The sequence below is a fragment of the Xenopus laevis genome, chromosome 1S (genome assembly GCF_017654675.1).
Source record: "Xenopus laevis strain J_2021 chromosome 1S, Xenopus_laevis_v10.1, whole genome shotgun sequence".
In the NCBI taxonomy this organism is placed as follows: Eukaryota; Metazoa; Chordata; class Amphibia; order Anura; family Pipidae; genus Xenopus; species Xenopus laevis.
In genome coordinates, this window is record NC_054372.1 from 44,487,755 (window position 1) to 44,505,652 (window position 17,898).

The window sequence follows — 17,898 nt, forward strand, 5'->3', positions numbered from 1 at the left end:
ATGGAAGTGATAATTGGACTTTTACACCAATCTAACTTGCAGGGGTATATGGGCAGCTTCCTGTGCCACACATTGCTGAACTGTAAGTTTCCTAATTCATCCTACCCATTAAGTGGGTAGAGCTAATGCTAACACCTGCAACGCTCACTCTACTACTCTTGAGGCAAAACATTGTAATAAATGCTGAGGAGAGACCATTTTGCAGTCAGTGCTGTGTCAGACTGGTATAAGTGACCTGTGTTCCAGACTGTTGCTTTACATTTGCCGTACTAGTGCCCAATATTGTATTGCTTTTACTTCGTGCTGCTCATTTTGACCGTTTGCATACGGGACATTAGTGATTCTGTATTTAATGCTAAGCTTAATTATGTGGAAAGGTCCTTTACTGTAATAGTAACAAAAATCAGAAGTTGTGAGTTTTTCTTCAAGAGAAATGGCCAAATATATAATCAAAATGTCAAATAATTTATAAGGACATACAGGTGAAAGCCTGATGCGTTTTGTGCCTGTTGGGGTACTTACGCATAGGGCCTATAGGTAAGTGCCCCAACAGGCATAAAACGTGTCAGGCTTTCACCTGTTAGTCCTAATAAATGGTTTGAACTTAATTTATATTTTTGTTCATTTCTCTTGAAGAAAAACTCACAACTTCTGATTTTTGTTACCTGTTTATGCACCCACAGACTTGGCTGAACTGTGAGTATATTTCTTCCCTTTTCACTTCATTGCCCTAAATATTGGACGTTCATTTATAGTGGTGCATTTATGGACAATTAGCATAATTTTTGTTATTTACTGTAATAGGGTTGAAAGGTAGGAGGATGACAAAATGCAGTAGCATTCAATAGAGTAATACTGGATGGAAAAACATCTGTTTAGCTATTCATTGTATATAGTATTGGTTTATACAGAAGTGACTCTGGTTGTCAGTGTGGACAAAATTGGTCCAACAGAAAAGAAGAATTACCCTCGCACACCCTAGGCCGTCCGATGATTGAGAAACCCGATGCTCTATGAAGGAGGAAATGGCAGCCTCAATATGATAACACAGAGAAGTAAATCACCGGCACAACGTGGCAGGGAGAACCCTTGCTCGTCTATTGCAGATGTTTCGGGGCGTAACCCCTTTGTCAAGAATTGGTCTATCATAAAAAAACTTTGTGTTTGGGGCAGGTGACCCTCACTGGCCCCAACCACAAATATGTGGTCTATGAAGTTTTAATTTTATTGTTATAATTGTTTTCTGTAATTTCAATCTTTCTTTTCAAAGCCTTTCAAATTCATCAGACACTCTGACCTCCGATTGTCTGCCTGGTTATAAGGGTACCGTAATTAAACCTTAGCAATCAAATAGCAGTTGATGTTCTAAGCCTGAGAGCTGCTGAAGAAGAAGATATTAAAAACACAACTATAAAAAAAAACTTATGGATGGACCGAGCCCTGCATTTTCGGATTTGGCCAAATCCCCGTGTCCAGGGTTACGAATACTGAACTGAATCTGAACCCTTCCCCAGCAAAGGAAATACAGAAGTATCAGGGGAAAAACCTGATGTTTATTATTTTTTTCAATTCGTTAGCAATCAGATTCGATTCGGCCAATCTGAATCTTGCCAAATCCAGGATTCAGTACATCCTTAAAAAAACATGTATGCATCTGTATAATGAGAGGGATAGGTAAAGCCTACAGGAAACAGAGGTGCCACATGGTAGAGTCCTGTGCGGAACCAATTTTTGAAACCTGACCCAGACCCACAAACTGCCCCGGACCTGCAACCCACATTCTTACCTGCTTGGACCCGCTCCCCGACCTACAAGTGCCTTATCCACTACCTGACCCGTGACCCGCTCACCATCAAGAAACAGGAAGTGCTGCCATTGTAAACCAGAAGTGACATCATTAAAAGTAGGCGTGATGAAAAAAAGTTTTTAAAACATATGTAAAGGAGTAAAACGCGCTATTGAGAAGACCTGCAAACCGATCCACGACCCGCAGAACGGCTGACCCACGTCTATACTCATACCCAAAAGTTCTACCAACCCGCAGGTTACCTGCTTTTTTGTGGGTACCCGCAGGTACCCGATCCTCTGCAGGACTCTACCATATGGGCCAATCTTATTGACTTAGGGCTGTTGTACCTCAATTAGTCCAATGCGCTTTGATTCCAAATTGATTTAGAGTTGTAAAAGATTATCTTTTCCAGGAGAAAAGCCATTCAGTGACCAATGCTAAAATCAAATGTATTTTCCATAGCTGTAACTTGTGTAATTTAAAGTGCTTGTTCTTTAAACAGCTTGTCTTATTTTCACAGGTACCATCTTCCTAATATTGACTTAACTATTGTATGGTTATATGCACCAACCCTGTAGCAACGACTATCCGCTGCCATCCTACAGCCTCTAAACTTTACATCAATTCTGGACCGTGCAATTTGGGCATGAATTCAAAGACTATGGGAGACCTCTGAGATTTTTACAGGAAACAGAGGTGCCACATGGTAGAGTCCTGTGCGGAACCAATTTTTGAAACCTGACCCAGACCCACAAACTGCCCCGGACCTGCAACCCACATTCTTACCTGCTTGGACCCGCTCCCCGACCTACAAGTGCCTTATCCACTACCTGACCCGTGACCCGCTCACCATCAAGAAACAGGAAGTGCTGCCATTGTAAACCAGAAGTGACATCATTAAAAGTAGGCGTGATGAAAAAAAGTTTTTAAAACATATGTAAAGGAGTAAAACGCGCTATTGAGAAGACCTGCAAACCGATCCACGACCCGCAGAACGGCTGACCCACGTCTATACTCATACCCAAAAGTTCTACCAACCCGCAGGTTACCTGCTTTTTTGTGGGTACCCGCAGGTACCCGATCCTCTGCAGGACTCTACCATATGGGCCAATCTTATTGACTTAGGGCTGTTGTACCTCAATTAGTCCAATGCGCTTTGATTCCAAATTGATTTAGAGTTGTAAAAGATTATCTTTTCCAGGAGAAAAGCCATTCAGTGACCAATGCTAAAATCAAATGTATTTTCCATAGCTGTAACTTGTGTAATTTAAAGTGCTTGTTCTTTAAACAGCTTGTCTTATTTTCACAGGTACCATCTTCCTAATATTGACTTAACTATTGTATGGTTATATGCACCAACCCTGTAGCAACGACTATCCGCTGCCATCCTACAGCCTCTAAACTTTACATCAATTCTGGACCGTGCAATTTGGGCATGAATTCAAAGACTATGGGAGACCTCTGAGATTTTAACAGGAACAATTCAGTCTAGTGATATATGGATTTCAGCGCAGATAACTGGATATAAGACCTGATAACTGGTAACAACAAGCTAAAGTGTTTCCAAATTTAAGATTAAGACTTTCCCATCGTTATGAAAAAGATGATGTTCTCCTGATGGCAGCACAAGTGAATGCTTTTTGGAGGTGACATCAAAATATTTGCTCCCACCCAAAGGGAATCCAGGCTCCCACTACAGCATTTGACACCTAAAACAGGTGAGGTTTCTGTTTTACTGCTGGACTATCTTGTTCATGTTCCTTTTTTGACTCTTTAATACTTTTATGGTAGTACGGAAATATTTAAATCATTTTTAGAAACATAATGAAGGCTTGTGAACTGCTGTCAAAACTGTGTTGTGGGCAGTAATTACTTCTGTGTTATTGTTATTACAGTTTATAGCAGCTTATATAGACAATTCTACCCAGTTTTTGTCCTTGCTTCTAAGTAGTGCCCTTATAAACTCCTGGGCTTCATTTCCATGGCATGTGGCCTGTGTGGCGTTAATGGGTTGGTGGCCTTAATTACTGGTATAACTTGTGAGAGGAGATTGGGGACTTAATTTGTCTTCATGGTATTGATGTGCCAGAGAATCTATATCGCATTATTGACTTTGAGCTTTAGCTACTTTCTGACTTAAGGAGAATACAAACCTAAACTATATCTGTTACTTTTCATATATTGATCACGTTGCCTGTATTTAGGGACAAATAAATTAAGATAAGTAAAGTATCTTACAGCTTAATGATGTTAATTATTTTTATTAGTAATTAAAGGAGTAATTAAAGGAGGGAGAATTATGATTTTTAAGGGGACGTGTACCTATAGTATTTATAATAATTTACAATTTCAATGACTTTTATTAATTGAGTTGAAATAAATGTAGTGTTTTTTGTCATGCTGGGGTGTGTCTTTACCCCTTATTAGTACAAGTACGGCAATTGTTAAATGCTCATATATATAATATATTATATATATATATATATATATATATATATATATATATATATATATATATATATATATATATATATATATATATATATATACATACATACATACACACACACACTTAACAGCTTTAACCTAAAGTGCTGTTCATGAAATCCAGTGAAGTTTCCATAATAGTCTGAATAGAAAATACAAAAATATCTTTTTACCTTTATTAGCATGCAGGAAAACTATTTTAGGAACCCCAGTCACATTATTTTCAAGATGCTTTTGAAAAGCTAAGGGAAAATCTTAATTGCGTAACATTAAAGGTTACTCGATGACACAGAAAATGTCATGTTTGATTTTGCTATCTTCTAGAAACTTTTACATAAGTATCTCTTAATGTCGTACAACAATCTTCATTGATAACAGAGTTGTACCTCTGTAACTTTTCCCTTCCAAATACAACACGTTTAAACCAACAAGCTATATATCTGTGTACATAAGGATCTACGATATTTGCAGACTATTTGTGCACACGTGTTGTATTTAAAAGCCAATGCTTCATCATACTGCAGGAGATCCAGTTTTGCTAAATAAAACACCTAATACAATGAACTATGTGTCTTATGTTGGGAATTTTGTGTAGTATATATTAATGCTATTTTGTGCGGTGGGTATATTGGGACGGTGTATTGTTGTTTTTTGGTGGTGAAGGTAATATAAAACTATAATGGTGCTTGAAATAAGTAATTTAAAATTGACTTAGTGATGTGATGTAAAATTAAATTGACTTAAGCTCCCCATAGACACGACGATTCTTCTTGCCGAACGACCGATTTTAGGGAAGTCTGACCAATCCTTTGAAATTATCGTACGGATTCGAACGATCGTACATCTTACGATTTTTCGGCCGACATCTGTCAGGAAATTGATCGGCCAGGTCAAAAAATCTCTGTCGGTCTCAGTGCAATCTATCTATGTTTGCAGGGACAAGCAGGCAGCTCCCCTTTGTTTTCCTGGCAAATTGGTCTTTTTAGTTGATGGTCAATTCGTACGATCGTTCCGAGAAAATCGTGCTCTCACGATGCGGATCGGATCTTTTAAAAATCTCAACATCTATGGCCAGCTTAGCTGATATTTGATTGTACGCTGAGTGGTATAGTGCAGACCCTAGCATTTTAATTTGTATATGCCTTTGGCATTCACCTAATGATCACCATTCTCAGACTGAAACAGGGTGTGTGAGCTAATATTTTAGAAAGTAAACACTCTCTGTTCCCTAGTTAATGACCTGGAGGTGGGCATTGAAAGTACTGTTTCTATTTTTGCTGATGATACTAAATTGTGCAGAACTATAAGTTTCCATGCAGGATGCTGCCACTTTGCAGAGTGATTTGTCTAAATTGGAAAACTGGGCAGCAAACTGGAAAATGAGGTTCAATGTTGATAAATGCAAGGTTATGCACTTTGGCAAAAATAATATAAATGCAAGTTATACACTAAATGGCAGTGTGTTGGGAGTTTCCTTAAATGAGAAGGATCTAGGGGTCTTTGTAATTCTGGGCAGTTAAAAATCACTTTACCCCTTATGTCTTGTATGAAGAATTAAAAAATAATGAACATCTTTAGCTTATTATTCTCAGATAAAGTTCAGTTTTGTAGAATTGTTTATATTATCACAAGTAGGGTAGAGACCCTATATATTGTTTGTTGCTTCCATATAAAGAACAGTCAATATTTTATAACGTATTTCCAGTTTTACCTTGGTATCGCTGATGTTTTAGAACTGTTTCTATTACTATCATTATTATTTATCGTGTATTTATAATGTGGCAGCATGCTCCGCGGTGCTGCACAATAAAAGGGAATATGCATCCCCTACATTGCATACAGGTACTGATCAATACAGGAGGTAGAGGTCCCTGCTCATTAAAGCTTGCAATCTTCTGAAAAGCCATAAGGCTAGCCACTCATGGAGTTACAAGGTCGCCTAATTAATAAACTCCAAATGGAAGTGGGAGTTTGTGGGGCTCCTGTCCAATCATTTGAGCAATGGGTTTATGATGTGGTTGGTCAGTCAATACAGATAAATCCTTTTTGACTGTTAGTCCATATCTGTACAAGGAATAGTTCAGTGTAAAATTATAAACTGGGTAAATGCAGAATAAAAAATGTTTCTAATAAAGTTACTTAGCCAAAAATTACATTTATAAAGACTGGAGTGACTGGATGTCTAACAGAACAGAACACTACTTCCTGTTTTTCACCTCTCTAACTCTGACTTAGTCAGTGACTTGACGGGGGGCCACATGGTACATACCTATTCAGTGAGTTTGCAATTGATACTCGGCATGCAGCTCAGATTCAAAAGCAAACATTTATGACCCATCTGCCCCCCCTCAAGTTACTGCCTGGTAACCAGTCAGTGTAAACCAAGAGAGCTGAAAAGAAGGAAGTAGTGTTTTGGCTATTATGTTACACATCCAGTCACTGCAGCCTTTATACATTACATTTTTGTCTAACTAACTATATTAGAAACATTTTTTTATTTTGCACAGCCTATCTATTTACCCAGTTTTTATTTTTACATTGAATAAATTAAACAGATTATGATTAAACAGATTGTTTATCATAATCCTATTTGAGCAGTATTATACAGGTGGCTTCCATGTTGTATATACTGCACGTCTGCTGGCTGTCTCCTTCTTGGGACTGGATATACTCCTCATATTTTATCATTGCGTAACTATCAAATGATTAACATTTCCTTGTTTCCCAGCTCTCCTTCACCAGAGGATAAAGTTATTGTTCTTGGTTCCTTTTACAATCCAGTCTTTCTAATAAGGAGAGAAGTTTCTATTTTAAACTGGGAACAGAAACATACCAAGTGATCCTTCATTAGGGCTTCTGATATTTTGTGCTTTAACAAAAGGTTGCTTTATTGGTAGCTTTAATGAACAAATCACTTTATTGGCGAAGGCATACTGGTTGCTTTGTAGGTCTCAACAGTAAGGAATTCTTGTTTCAATTCAGTATTGTACAGAAGGAGGGAAGTGATAGCGCTGATCTTCCATTAATGTTCAAATTATTTTTTTTAACGATTATTTTTTTGATGTTTTAAAAGTAAGTAAAGTGTTAAAATACTTGATAATTTCTGCTTCATTGTATTTCTTCTATTTAAATATTATGACAGAATCAGGCTATTAGGACAAATAAAACTTCTCAATTTACAGGCCTTAATTGGCACTTGGTAACTGGTAATCACTAACTTATGATTGTTACAATACTTCTGCAGAAGGCAAAACAATGATGCCAGTAGTTTTAAAGGAACATTTAAAGGGGAACCTGTTGAAAAAATGAAAATGTAATATAAGCTTCAGCATACTGAACTAAGGACCTTTCCTGCATGAAGAGAAACAATGCTTAGAGGAACAGTGAAGATAAACATGATTATTTCAGAACAAATGCAGAATATTTCATTGATTGTATTTAGAACGTTTCTTATTTCAGCATGATAAAGCTTATATTAAATTTTTTCGCAATAGTTCTCCTTTAATATATAGATGCTAATATACATAATACATAGTCTATAAGGATAATATATAACCTAGTGTAGTTATAATCAAAGTCACCAAGGCTTTCCATGGCCAGCAGTTTTGTTTTAGGTAATGTGAAAATGTTATTTTGGAGGAAACGAGAAATTCTGTATATAGACTAGTGTAATAAAGATTATTTTATGTTGGCGTCCCCCCCACACCACTGACACCTGGCCACCTCTCCTCTGAGGATTCTTCCTATTAGATTTAAAAGCACTGAAGGTTTACATTTCAGAAGAGCTGCCTTTGATAGTTATGCTTATTTCTACAAAGGCCTATGTTGCCAGGAGCAGGGTTTAGCTCTGAAATTCATAGCAAATATTTTTCGGCTGGTTCCTGTTTCTTTACTTAGATGAAGACTGCATGCCTTCTGCTCTGCCTTTCCCATGCCATGCCATCCATGCCTGTAGTTGTGCAAAGCTTTGTATACCATTATCAAAGATTTTCTGTTTCTGTTGGGCTGTCTCAGTGCTTCTGGTTTTAGTGTTTGCATGCATTTTTATGGGTACTGCTCAGGCAGCAACATCCATAGTAATGCTGTTTGGCTGTCACTTTTCTATATAATGATGCATTCTGGCATCAAAGCACGTAATTTATAAGGCTATCATTTTCAGTTTGGTGCATTGCTAAATGCCCATACTGCAGATTATATAGTAAATTACATTTTAAGTCACTGAGGAGTTCTATGACCATATAACGGCGCCGAGGCTGAAGGCCGAACACCAAGCGCTTTTATACAGGTCATGGAACTCTGATGTGACTTCTAGAGGCACATTTATCAAAGGTCGAATTAGTGTGAGTTCCTTTATAAACTCCCTTAAAGGAACAGTTCAGTGTGAAAATAAAAACTGGGTAAATAGATAGGCTGTGCAAAATAAAACATGTTTCTAATATAGTTAATTAGCCAAAAATTTAATGTATAAATGCTGGAGTGACTGGATGTCTAACATAAAAGCCATTATGAAAATTAAAAAAAAATTGAGAATTTGAATTTGCATTTCGACCCTTAATAAATTTACCCCCTAATGTATAAGCATTTATATTAACAGTAACACACAGGCATAAACATAGTTAATATATATGTATTATTATTATTTTTTTTTTTTAACTGCACTTGCTCGGTTTAAAGATTCATTTTAATTAACGTGTCTCAACTACCCTGTAACTATGAATTAGTCCTGTGAATTTTTCCCTGATAAGTATTTGGCATTTATAACTAGAAGAGTTCTTTAACTTTTTATTATTGTTTATAGCAAAAATTTGTACAGAACGTTATTTTCAACAAACATCTCAAGCATACATATGTCGATATTAAAATATCTTTAGTAGCAAGTGTAATTACAGTCGGTGTTGAAATATTACCATGTTAACCTCAACATTTCAATGGACCGTAAAATGCACAATAATATTCGTATAATAATAGAAAGACAGGAAAAGAAAAATAAAATAATATGACTTCTACGCTGACTCTAAATTAGAAACAGGGTGTAACTAAAGTGAAAAGAGGATGTTGGGCACACCAGGCCTTAACTTTTTAAGTGAATTTTTGTTCTGTCTTCTTGCTCAAAAATCTAGAACTGGTACCTAGAGGACAGTGAATGGCATTGGTCTCTGGATAAATGTTTTAATAGTAGCTGAATCGTTTTATTGTTTTATCAACACACTGTAAGAATCATTGCAAATATATCATATTGTACTTTAAATATTTATTTTATCGTTTTGCTTTTGGAGTCCTAAAACTAGCCGGTCCCATTTAGTGAAAGTTTCCTTCAACCCATGGAGATATTCTGAGCATCTTCAATAACTACCAGGAACTGTGATAAGGTTTGGTAAAGTTGATGTCTACAGTAAAAATGTGACTGGGTGGATTTGTGGGAAACATTTATTCTGAGACCCAATATTATGCATAATTTGTGTCTGAATAGGAAAAGTTATCCTTGCTTTAAGTGTTTAAGTTGCATTCCTTCTTCCAAACTCCTGCAAAAAGATGATTTCTTTCTGGCTCTGCATTAAGCTGTGGGTCTTAATGAGTGTGCACTGTTTTTTTTTAGATCTATACAGATGTATTACTGGGTTAAAGTGAAAGGATTTTTTCTTGTCATTTTATCTATCTTTGTTTCAGCCAACCTTGCTGAGTGTAGGAGAACTGGCATAACACCTATAAGAGACATTCTTCCTCTATCCCAAAATATGCTATTAATAAGGTTTACAGCGATTGGTAATTGGAGGCGTCCAAAATGTGGCTGCATTACAATTCCGAGAAACCAAGAATAACTATAGCAGTGTCATCAACCACACATCACTGATCCAGAGACTTGTCAGTGCATGCCATTCATATGAATAAATCCTTAGTCACACGTTAAAGGAGGTTTAAAGCTGTGGTTCAGCCATACTATACTCCCTTTTTACTGGACTACAAGTTCTAGCCTACATTTAAGGATCAGTCATGCTGGGAACTGTAGTCCAGAAACAATATATTCTTAAAGCAACATAAGTCAACAAAACTTTAGAGGTTGCTGACCCAATAGATGTGAGAGAATCCACCAATGAGAAACAGCTAAACAGTTTGTCCTCTAAAGTTTACAATGTAATGTCAGGAAGACAAGATTTGCACAATTATCTTAGTATGCTAGTTCACAGCAACTTGGTGAGCAGACTTTGTAGTGAATAAATTTAGGTCACCTTAGGGATGGCAACTTGGTGGTTTTGTCTCATCACACCCTGTTCAGCTTCGTCCATGACCCAGATCACACTTTGAACTTTGATTGTTTCTGAGGTTTATTGGAATATATTCTGGTTTGTTTCAGTGCTTCTCATTGAAGGGTTTAAGCGCACTTTGGGTGCAAATCAAAGAGCACAGGTGACTTAGCTGTTACTTTAATGTCCTGTTTGGAGGGGGGTAATAGGGTGACTCCCAAAGAATCCACAAGATTTGACACTACTGCCACCTATGGTAGAGAGCTGGGTGTTCAGTGAGACAGTTTTAGATCATTTAAAAAAATATCCCTTCTGTTTGTACATGGTGGTTTTAAATGTAATGTCTGTGGGTTGTAAAATATCAATATTGCACTGCTAAAGAAAATGAATTCCATGTTTGGTAAGGGAAAGATAACCTTCATTATTTTGATAGTGAGTTGAATGACATACGGAGAAGTAAAATTTTAAAATGTACATAGCTAAAATTGTTGCATTTTATCCTTTAAACTTACTGCACCAGCCTAAAGGTTCAGCATCTCTATAACAGTAATGATTCAGGCCTTTAAAGTTGTGCACAGGAGGTCACCATCTTTGCTTTTGTTAGGCATGTCAGTGACACTGCACATGCTCAGTGTTCTTTCGGCTGCTGTTGAGAACCTTAGGATTCATCATCAAGCAGAATAACGATGGTCACCATAGAAGCTGATAGGACTTATTTTTAAATTCAGAACACATACAGTATATTGTGAGTGGGTCCTTAAGCTCAGTAAGTGACAGCAGCACAGAGCATGTGCAATGAATCAGTGGAAAAGAAGATGGGGGAGCTACTAGAAGCATCTTTGGAATCAAAGATCTTTACTGCTAAAGGGCTATGGTTGCCTTGGGCTGGTACAGAACCCCAAAATATGTGTAGTAGTCCTACCCTACTTCTTTAAAGGGGTGTTTCACCTTTAAGGTAACTTTTAAAATTGGTTTTAATTATTTATTTTTTATAGTTATTTATCTTTTTTTCTACTGACTCTTTGCAGCTTTCAAATTGTTCTAAAAAACAAATGCTCTGTAAGGCTACAAATTTGTTATTGTTACTTTTTATTACTGATACTTCTATTTAGGCCCTCTCCTATTCATATTACAGTCTCTTATTTAAATGAATGCATGGTTGCTAGGGTAATTTGGACCCTAGTTAAAAGATTGCTTAAGATGCAAATTGAAGAACTGCTGAATAAAAAGCTAAATAACTCAAAACCTTCAATAATAAAAAAAAATGAAAACCAATTACAAATTGTCTCAGAATATCACCCTCTACATCATACTAAAAGTTATCTCAAAGGTTAACAACCCCTTTAAGCATCAGTTTTTCTATAAGAAATACTTAAAACGTATCTTTTGTCTAAATCAAAGCTCAGAAACAGTTGTGCAATAAATACAGCTAAAAAGCTACTCTTACTAGGCATGGCACAAATAACTGCAATTCAGTTGTTCTATTTTCATGTTTCCTTTTTGTCAGATGTTACATTTTGTGTTCTTTCTTTAAGCATTGCTTATAAAAGCTTTTGTAATTCTTCATTTCTCTCTCTGATTTTTACCCCTCTTCCCTAAAATTACTAAATATTTCTGCATAGTATGTCAGTACAGAATAATAACAATAGGACTAAAGATAATGTGCCTGCTACAGCCCTGTCTCTCTTCACAGCTGGAGATTGATGTGTGCCCTCTGCTGTGAAGAGATTGAAGCGGTTCAGTGAAATAAAACATGCTTTTATGTCCGTGCACAAGAACAATGCTTGGCTGCAAGTGTATGGAGGGACCGTTTAGCATGAAATACGGGTAGCCTTTAATCGAGGCGTGTGGCAGATCAAGTCATCCTTCTATGTGTCAGGGATAAAAGAGGATCCATTAGACTCTCTGGGAATTTGCCATGGTGTGCTAAGACTAATTTAAGGAAATTTCAGGGTTTTGAAAAAATGCTATAAAAAATGTTGTTGTTGCTCCTTCAGTTATTTATCAAAATAACATGCTGCTTTCATTTTATTATGCAAGAATCAAACTACCCCAATTCAAATGGATCAACACAAATTACTGATCCCATATAGGAATGCTAAGAGGTATCCATAGCTGAGGTTGGCAGTTTCTCCAAGTCTTTTAGGGTAAGGGCACACGAGGAGATTCGGGGAGATTCAGTTGCCTATCGACTAATCGCCTCTTCTTCTGGGCGACAATCTCCCCAATCTGCCTTCCCCTAACTTCCCGCCGGCTATAATGAAAAATCGCCAGTGGTATGGCACTCATGTTGCTTCGTTTTCCGAAGTTTCCTCGTGAGGCAGATCGGGGAGATTGTCGCCCAGAAGAACAGGTGATTAGTCGCCAGGCGACGAAATCTCACCGAATCTGCCCGTGTGCCCCTACCCTAATTCCCGTGAAAAATTCACATAGCAATTTACATAACAAAATGCTTTTTCCTTTGCTGGGCATTAAATTGATTACAGACTTTCTTTGCTAAGACTTTTTATTAAATCTCTTCTCAAAGCTACAGCCTTTAGCCCAGCAAGGCACATACAGGGTTTTTGGGCAGTAGTCATATTCACCCCCCCCCCCAAAGCATTAATGTAGCAATTATATATAGAACTCTTGTGTGATCAAATGAGTAGATCAAAAGTAGTAAATGGACCCGCACTCCAATGTTCTAGTGAAGAAAAGTAATGTGCTTTATTCACAAATGCATATCCAACGTTTCGGTCCAAACTGGGACCTTTCTCAGTTTGGACCGAAACGTTGGATATGCATTTGTGAATAAAGCACATTACTTTTCTTCACTAGAACAATGGAGTGCGGGTCCATTTACTACTTTGTATGCAAAAACTTGACCAATGCACCCACCATTTAAGAAATCCGGTAAGAGTGCGCTCACCAAATTGATCCACTGCCTCCCTGATACTCATCCTTCCGTTTGGTCTGCCATCTATGTCCTCACTCCAGAACTCTCCGACTAAAGCCCCCCATAAACGCAAAGATTTATCTTGTCGAACGACCGATTTTAGTGAAGTCCGACCAATTATCGTGCGGTTAGTGGGATTCAAACGTTCGTACATCTTACAATTTTTCGGCCAACATCTGTCAGAAAATTGTTCGACCAGGTTAAAAAAATCTTTATTGTCCCAGTGCAATCTATCTATATCTGCAGGGCCAAGCAGGCAGCTACCCTTCAGTTTTGCTGGCAATATCGCCTGAAATGGTCTTTTTAGTTGATGGACAAATCATACATTTAAACGATTGTTTAAAAATATTCGTGGTCTTACGGTAATGATTGGATCTTTTTAAAATCTGGCTAGCTTAATTTAGCCTGTTGTACAAACCTAAAGACTGAGCATAGGTACATGTGTCAGGTTCTGATTGGTCAGTCTTGGGGAGTAGGGCATGGATTCCTGAGGCAGTCCATTCAAGAATCAGGACAATGGAAGGTGGAAAAGGTAGTTTGGAGACATGAAGGACTGGATTCTCTGCTGCTCTTGGTCAAAGGGGACTTAACATCTGTGTGCTAAATAGGATGTCACTGAAGCTTGTATCTGTTGTGTCCTGATACCATCTAAGCTGTAAATCACATAACATTCTTAAATACACCACACAACATATACATAAAATATACACTTCTGTATATAATAAAGATATGACACAAGCAAGTCTCCTTACGGTAACAATAGGTCCTATCCTCTGCTTAGAGGATGTACTGTAGAAACTCTATCACACAAATATCAAGGGTTCCTGTATTGATAGCCAGAAACGTGAGGAGCAGGTATGGAGGGGAAGGGCATGGAAAGCGATATTATTATGCATGGTGTAGGCAAATTGTACATGATTGTGACATTGTTCTGTTCCAAAAGAGTTAAGGTGGCCATACATGCAGAGATCCGCTCGTTTGGCGATGTCGCCAAACGAGCGGATCTCCCTCCGATATGCCCACCTTGAGGTGGGCAATATCGGGCTGATCCCATCGTGGGCCCTAGGGCCCAACGATTGGATCCTAGCGAACGCAGACGGGCGGTCGGATCGCGGGGCCGCATCAACGAACAGATGCGGCCGCGATCAGACGGGATTTTTAGACCCATCCGATCTAGACTTTTGGCCAGATCTCGATCGGGGAAGCCCGTCGGGGGCCCCCATACACGGGCCAATAAGCTGCCGACTCGGTCTGTCTGCAGCTTTTATCGGCCCGTGTATGGCCACCTTTAGGCCATTCAACTGCACAGATCTGCGGAGTACTATAACACATACACGGGCAACTAGCTTTCATCTGCATTCTAAGAATGGTTGCTATAGATTGCTGGCCTGCGACAAATTTGCTCAGTTTATAAATAATGCCCAGAGTGTTTTAGTATTGGTATGTGTGCCTTAACCAATCTGATGGAAACTTTAGCCCAGGAGTGTCCATACTTTACTAATGTGACATCTACTTTTAGTGATGTTGTCTCACGATCCACATCCATAAAAGCATTGTTAGCATTCTGTGTCATGGAAATATTACTTAAATATTGATTTATGAGAATAAAAATGTATAGCGTATATTTAAACATCTGTTTCTTGTGTAAGCTTAACATAAAAAATATCTGAATGAAAAGCATGAAATAGGGTGTTTGTTGACAGTGTCTACTGATCACCAGCTAAAGGTCTACTGGTAGATCCTGACCTACCTTTTGGCCACCCCTGCACTAGCCAAAATGAACACCACACAGTTCTAAATGTGCCACAGGTTCTGTTATGTCCTCTTGAGAGACAACTACATTTGCTGTAAAATTAAGCACTGAAACGTTTTACGTTTTTCTGTATAAAAAAGCCCAACATATACTGTATCACTTCCTTGCAGATGTCCGCTTTCCAGTCTTTCATTTGCATTGGATATACAAATGGAAACAAAATGAATATTTCTTTTTTTCTCAAGAGATTTCTTTTCTCAAGAGATTTTCCTTGGATACACAGCAGGAATGTATGTGAAATGTATTTTAATCAGCAGAGTGTGACTGCGGCACAATTATAGCTGCAGATACCTGAAAAGCATTCATGTTGCATGTGCCAACTGCTGGATTTAATGGAACAATTATTCTGCTATTTGTTCATGCTTTTTTATAAAAGCATTTCTCTACTTACAGGCGCAAACCTCGAATGGAGCCGAACTCATTTCACATTTTACTATGCAGGCAGTTATTGTGGCGTTTAGTTCTTTAGAAAATCCTTCACTAAAGATCTGGCTGAATTTAATCAGAATTCTAATATGTGTTGCTAACATTTTAGCTCAGATAGGTCATGCAAATTCCAGTTTTTGTGCACAAATTAATGTTGGTTTTCCAGGTCCATAGTATTAATCACATGGTAACAGTTTTTTTTGTAAATCCTGCCTTTGAGATGTGTAGTTTTCGCATTAACTGAAACTTGCAATATCACATTTTTGAAGGGGCTGTGGCTAGAACCAACCTGAATACAGTACATTAGAATATCACTGAGTTTAACAAAAGCTGCTGCTAGACTGCATGTGTGCAACACTTTTCCCTATGAAAAAGAATGCATTCTCCCTTAGTGGTCATTCACTCATTTTAAATGCTTGGTGCATAATAAGAATGTAGGAGAATTGCAGTACCATAACAAAGACTTATAGGAGCAGGACCTTTGATTTGCTTTGCTTCAGTTAAAGGGCAAGTTTGCCTTTTATCAAACTGTTAAAAATTGTCGTGTTATTAGCAACTTTCAGTTGGTCTCCTTTTCTTTGTACTGTTTTTGCTTTCAGTTCTGCCTTACCTTTTGTATTTTAACCCTGTAACTGCCTCTTAGCAATATTCCATACAGGGTAACCTATAAGCCATTAAGTAAAGCAATAATTTATGGTACAGGAATGCTGGTGCTTCTGTGACATCACCATAGATGTTATTACCTGTGACTAAATTACTGTAGGTTGCCAAGGCCACTGACCCCAGACACCTAACCAACAGGTTCAGTGAAATGCTGCATTTTTATTACTATTTCTGTTTTTTAGTGCTCATATTTATGTAGAAGCCCTGAATACAGTATAAGAAAAATATCTGTCTTATCACATCAGTCATATATCAATCATCAGTTAATAGTATGAAGATTATCTTAGAAGCAAATACATATTGACCTCAAATATAATCTTAACTAACCACCTAGGAAAGCAAATGTATGTTCTCTTTAGTTGTCACCCCAACTGGCCTTTAGACTCATACCTCCCGACTGTCCTGTTTTTCGCGGGAGATTCCCGATTTTGACAGCTCAACCTGCTGTCCCGGGTTTGCTACTTTCTCTTTGATCTCCTACACATAACAGCCAGAAAATAATATACAATTTCTCAAGCTTAATTGGCTTTTGGCTGAGAGGCAGGAATATGTGCAGATACACTTAGATACTTTAGATAAGCAAAAAAGCAATTGTACCAATTTAAGATACAGGTCTCTTGGAGAAACTCTGACTTGCAGTTTAAAAGGCAATTCACCTTCATTAGCAAAACTGTAATAACATATAAAAACCACAGAAATGTGTTCAAACTTTCATAACCTGCCACATTTTGTAACATGGTAATTAGGGGGTGTGGCCACAAAAATGGGCATGGTCAAAAAAATGTCCCCACGATCCACGTGGCAATTTGTTTTGTCCCTCTTTGTATCTCCAAAATGTTTGGAGGTATGCAAAAAGTCCCTCAACCACTGCTTCCAGTCCCCCAACTACTTTGAATTACTCGCTTGGAGGCAGGTTTTGGTTGTAAAAAACCAGGTTTACTGCCAGAGTCCCCTCTAGACAGCCAGTAAGTGTCACCCCCTAGGCCTAGGAACCCCTTTCATGCCTGTGTTGCTTCTCAACTATTTTTCTCATAGGTAAAAAAGATTGAGGACCCCTGCTTTAGATGAAAAAATTACCCTATATTTTTTTTTTCATCTCTATGATGTTACCCAGATAGTAGAGGACTTAGCTTATTGAAAGCATATGCTATTGAGGGCATCTGAGTTGCTGTTATGATTATGGGCACATCTGGTAGGCATCTCTTGTATGTGTATAAATTGGGCTGCAGATAAATATTTTGGCACATGCTGAGTTGTCAATAGAAAGTACTTGTATTTGTAAAAAATATACATTTATTTGTACATATCTTAGTACTAGCTTCTTGAGTATTGTTGATATGTGCCAAGTGAAATGGAGAGAAATGTTTGTATGTAAGTAATGTAACAAATGTAATTCTAGAAAGAGTTAATATTAATTCTTGAAGAAACTGCTGAAAACTCATTTTTGAAGGTGTATTTGAGACATCCCCTACTTATAAATAGTGTTTATTTTCCCTCTTTAATTTAGAACAGCTTACTTTATATCTGAACAGAACTCCTGCCG

At 37.7% G+C, this 17,898-nt stretch overlaps 1 protein-coding gene across 1 annotated transcript in view; it reads left to right on the top strand.

The window, feature by feature from the left end:
- Positions 1 to 3,080: 3,080 nt before the first annotated feature.
- Positions 3,081 to 17,898, top strand: part of LOC108706660 (F-box/WD repeat-containing protein 7) — a 122,719-nt gene continuing 107,901 nt past the window's right edge. Inside the window, exon 1 of the mRNA XM_018243262.2 lies at positions 3,081 to 3,507. The gene's annotated coding sequence lies outside the window, so the exon portion shown is untranslated. The remainder of the gene's footprint in view (positions 3,508 to 17,898) is intronic.